At 28.0% G+C, this 5,438-nt stretch overlaps 1 long non-coding RNA gene across 1 annotated transcript; it reads left to right on the top strand.

Annotated features, from left to right (window-relative positions):
• The first annotated feature begins 254 nt into the window (after window positions 1-254).
• LOC106688193 (uncharacterized) lies at window positions 255-3,930 on the top strand. The gene is made up of 3 exons (XR_001344288.2): window positions 255-430; window positions 1,076-1,456; window positions 3,827-3,930. It is a non-coding gene; the product is annotated as an uncharacterized lncRNA (long non-coding RNA).
• Window positions 3,931-5,438: the final 1,508 nt, after the last annotated feature.

Genomic DNA, 5,438 nt, shown 5'->3' with positions numbered 1-5,438 from the left:
TTAACTACATTAATATTTTAAATTTTTGAGGTGAAGAAAACTTCTAATTAGAATATTAACTATTCTATATGACAAATATGATTACAATAATTTTAAATGTACACATGTAACATATAGAGAAAAATTGTAGATAAGAATAATTTAACTGTTACAATTTTAAGATAAAATAGTACATGAATATGGAATAATATCCCGAAATGTTGTACAAGCTCAAAGTATAGAATATTTTATATTCTAATTGGATGTATTCTTCACCTCAACAATTACAAACAAAATAAATTTGTTTACAAATCTATAGGTCAATGTTTGTTTAAAAATTGCCCCTTCAAGATGAAAATGAGAATAAAAACTGAAAAGGATTCACACTTTTTCTCGGTGTATTCCCATTTTGACCATGAAGGAACACGTTTTTCACAAATATTTTATGCATGTACGTACTAAATTAAATTGTCTACAAGTTGAGACCCAATTGGTTTCTCTAAGCTCTATGGTCTTTGCGATCCAGTTCTACAAATATTGGTAAAAGTAATAAAATCAGTAAAACTAAAGCTATCTCTTTATTACTCCAAACTCTTAATTCTAAATTAAAGCCAAACTTTCAAACATGCTTTATCACTTAGTATCGCTCTATTTTTATTGTAAGAACAAGATACTGGCTGAGAAAAATTCTTTTAGTTTGAGATAACTGGACTCTCGAGGAAGAGGATATTTTCTTTGCCTGCAGCAATATGAATTATTAAAATATAAATTTGAGGAACCATAAAAAAGAGCGAAAATTAAGTTATAAACCTTAATCTGATTGATTTTCTGTTTCCACGTGGCAACCCAATCAGTAATATCAACAAGTTATTTCGTAAAATAATAGCTATCAAAGAAACGAATAGTGATTTTAGAAAACTCTTGGTCTATATCTAGACGGAACCATTATGGTCAAAAAATACTAATAGAGGAAAACTTAGGTGGTTGAGTATGAATGCTTGACATACTGTCCATCTTTACTAAGTTTTGAAAATAAGACTTTTGATTGGTTGTAGCAGAACAGACTAATGAATTAAACAATACGTTTCATTTTCAGGCCAGTTTCATAATGAAGGAACAACCTCCTAATCTATATAACACGTCTTATAAAATTACAAGACCATGGACTAAAAGAAGCTTTGGCATTCCTTAGATGTACAAGAGAAAACGCCCCAGAACTAACCCCTTCCGTAGCACTAATTCATTCTGGACAGATGGAGACATAGCTAATTCAGTTTGGAGGCTCCAGGAGTGGCCAAAAACCTTTTCCCATTAGCCCTATCGCATTAGGCGCGAGATAAAGGGTTGCTCTTGGGTCCAGGGCTGGAACCAATTATACGGATCAACTAAAAGGTTTCTCTCAGCTCAAAGGATCTCCATCTCCTCTGCAAGATCGTGTTCCTAGGGGTCTCCCAACTCCCTCTATCTCTGGAGCACAGTAAATATGTACAAGTTCTTTTAATATTAGCTCTATGTATTAATCAAACAAGAGTAGGAGGGAGAGTAAGATGTCAATGTTTTGTTTTCCAACACAACCTCCTAGATGTCATAATATTTGCGTACATGTCTATCATCTAATTTTCTTGACAAAGCGCCGTACTGATTTTTAATATTTCCTTTAACACGACACATGAGATACTGAATACATATACCTCTCAATATTTTGTATATGATTGTTTTTATACTCCTTTTTGTTCTGTGAATTTATGCATCTCATACTTTTTTATTTATTTTATTTTTTGTTTCTATTCTTTTAATGTTTTATAATGAAACCAAATTCATTTATTTCGGTTTTAGGTAGTCCTTTTTAGTTTTTTCACTTTTTCTTTCTTGACCTAACATTTTTTGTATTAATTTATTATTATATTATATTATTGTAATTTTATAAACACTTATAGTTTAATAAATGAAATATGGTCCGGGTGCGGTCAAATAAAAACTCAAATAGTAAATGGGTATACTATTTTTATTTGAGCCAACGTTTCGCCCCACATTTCAGGGCATCTTCCGGGCTAAAAAAGATACAAATACTTGACATAGTTACAAAAAAAGAAAAAGACAATTTTTTTTAGTGGAAAATAACCGGGATATACAGTGAAACGTAAAATTTAAGAAGAAAAACTAAAGGTTATAAACAATAAATGAAAACGGTAATAGTAACAGATAAAGAGGAGAAATATTAAAGAAAGTACAAATTAACAGATGAAAAGGGATAAGAATAAAATCAAATGAAAATTAATGAGACAGAATTCATACCTGGTTTGACGGAAGTCAGAGTGAATTGTTTGTATTAGTAGGAGCGGGGATGGCAGTTAAGTACGTCACATAATTAAAATTATTTTAAAGTAAACAATGTAAAAAATATTAAAATTAGGTAAACAATAAATGATAATATACATAATAAATAGAGAAGAAATATTTACAAAATTATAAAATAAAAAAATAAAACTTTACATGAATAGATAGACAAAGAAGAAATAAAGTTAAAATAATGGGATACAATAAATGTAAGTGATTAAGAAAGAAAATGTACCAAATGAGTGGGGATACAGAGATATGGAAATTATATAATAGACAATTAATAATAAAGTAAGTACACTTAAGTAGGTAAAACATGAATATAAATTAAAAAATAAGATACATGAATATAAAAGAAAAAGGAAGGATAGTAAATATAAAAATAATTAAATATGGAGTGAGAATTCAGAAAAACACGAATAAAAGATATGACAGGAAAGTGGGCTTCTGAAATGCAGAAAGAAGAGAAATGAAGTAATATGAGGTTTTTATTAGGTTCAAAATGTGTCAGTATGTAAGGGAGATTTATTGTTTAGTATTGTTAATTAAAATACTAATTTTATATGATAGAATTTTTAAGATAAAAAATTTTGTTTACTATATTGTGAGTAAATAGATAATCCTAATTGCGTAAACACAGTCAATTATTTACTACAGTTTGATAGATGCTTAGAAAAGCATCTGTTATTATATTTTATTTTGTTGCATTTTTTATCGTATTTAATTTTATTTTATTTATTTAAAAAAATTATATCCTTTGTACTTATTTTAATTTATTTATTTTATATTATTTATTTATCATTTTGTTTATTATTACTATATATTTTTTCTTTCTTTCTCTTACCTTTTCTTATTTTGTCTTATGTTCTTTCTTTTCATTTGCAAATAATTTTCCATATATTCTCTCCTATACAATTTCATAATCGAATGTATTCAATAATCATGAAACAATCCATGTGTATGATATACTTTTTGCATGGTGTAGGTACAAATTATTTAAAATATACACCTAGGGCTTACTACTGAAGAGAACAAAGAATAAATAAAAAATACAATCACTACCACTAACTTTCTTCATCGCCTCAACCATTTTCAACATATAATTTATTTCGTCAACCTCTTATTCATTAATTATTAATTTAACTATTTTTTCAGACATTTAAAAAATTACTAAACCTTCAATTAGGAAGTTATTATTAATATTACTAAAAATAGGACATGAAGCAGGGGCGCACAATACCCGCAATGCTTTCATAAGATCTATGTAATATGACGCCCTAAAATAGGACTTTATAACAACTTAATTTACCCTGATGGTAATATTGTTTAACACAGATTTACTCAAACATGTGCCTTTTGACGTGAATATACTTTCGTTTAAGACAGGTTTAGTTTAAAATGATTGATTGTTCTCTTTTAATTATTAAGTGCTATGAATTATTCTGATTTATTAATTCTTTAAATTTTTATGCGATTTATTAATGTTTATTTACATTTTTCTTTGTTACAGGTAAGAGCTAAGAAAAAAGATTTGCTTCTTTTTCTTTCTTCAGTTTAAATATCAAGTAGGTACCAAAATATAATCAATACAATTTTAATATATGTAACCATTATGTACTTGTGTGTTGTCATTTTAAAAATTAAATTTTACAATGTTTGTAGTTATAAAAAAAATTATCTTTATAATGTATTAATAAGTATCAATTCTGAATATATTGAATAATATTTATACTTCGGTGTATTTTAATTCATTCTTCATGCATATTTTCTGAGAAATTGCTATAATGACAAAATAATGTTTTATTGGTTTTACAAAATGACTTGCCCCAGTCAGGATAATATCAACTTTCAATTTATTTTTGCATTTTGAAATCAGAAAATAAAGTAAAAATACTAAAACGCAAACTTATTTAGGAAGATCCCGCCGATGCAGTAATGTTGTTCAGTCAGGCAAGACTTAAGGTCTTATATTAGTGTCATCGGCATTGATTCGTGCCAAATACAGTGTACACTGGATCGCTACGTGGCGTGACAACTGGAATATCTACAAGAGCCTCTGAAATTGATTACGTGATGTGTTTATTACACAAAATTTCAGAGATTCTTGGTGTTTTTGAAAATCCCATTAATTTCATTTTCTTTTTTTTTTTTTAGTATTTTAAGATTGACAATTTTTACTAGTAATAATTCTTTTTAAAAATAAACATAATTAATCTATGAATATTAAATGTAAAAATCGAAATAATTTCTTAAATATTTCAAGTTAAGTGCTGTAATAGAAACGTTTTCAACCAAGGATTATTGTATACAGGTGAGGATGAGCGGGTAGCGCAGTGGTAAGGCACTATGCAACTAACTCCAAGGAACTTTGGCTGTGGCAAATAATTATTTTTTGATTCACTGTAGCCGTGAACCAACCCTATAGGTTCAGGAGCCCTCCGACGACCAACCAGCCATGAAATGAATGTCTTTTATAGGGTAAAAATCTGGCGGTGGTTTTAAACTAATCACCTCCTTGCACAACCATTGGTTAAGTAACAGTACTTTCTTACAAAGTACTGCATTCCTGACTCTTCAACGGATGTAGAAGTACAGATTATATATACCTATATTTATTTCATATATAAATATATATATTTATTTTATGATTTTCAGAATAATAAAGATTTTCATATCTAAAATCTATCGCTTATAATTTTACATAATTGTGTCTTAGGAGAAAATGAACCATAAACTTTTACAATCTTAACAAAATTATTAATTGTAAAATAAAATAGATTGTACAAAATTGCCCCACTATCAATTCTTTGGCCATTTCTATCTTCCATATAAATTCTAACGGAATATGTAAATTGAGGTTTGTCATTAAAGATGGAACTGAATTATATTTCACCAAAGGGATCGTCTTTCTTCCATTCCATAAAATTCAATCTGTTAAATTTGAGTGAGCTACTCCTTCCGAGCTGTTTAAGATTTATTAAATGTATTTTTAGTGTAATTATTCATAAAAAATATGAATCTATTCTAAATAACTCATTTTCTTTTCTAATTAAAAAAAACAATATCTTACTTATGGCTGCAAACCATCTGAATTTTTAATCAGTTTCAGTCCAAAAGTCAGG

This window comes from Halyomorpha halys, unplaced genomic scaffold, assembly GCF_000696795.3.
Source record: "Halyomorpha halys isolate HHAL.00 unplaced genomic scaffold, Hhal_1.1 Scaffold1073.1, whole genome shotgun sequence".
Lineage (NCBI taxonomy): Eukaryota > Metazoa > Arthropoda > Insecta > Hemiptera > Pentatomidae > Halyomorpha > Halyomorpha halys.
This window is presented reverse-complemented; position numbering and strand designations above follow the sequence as displayed.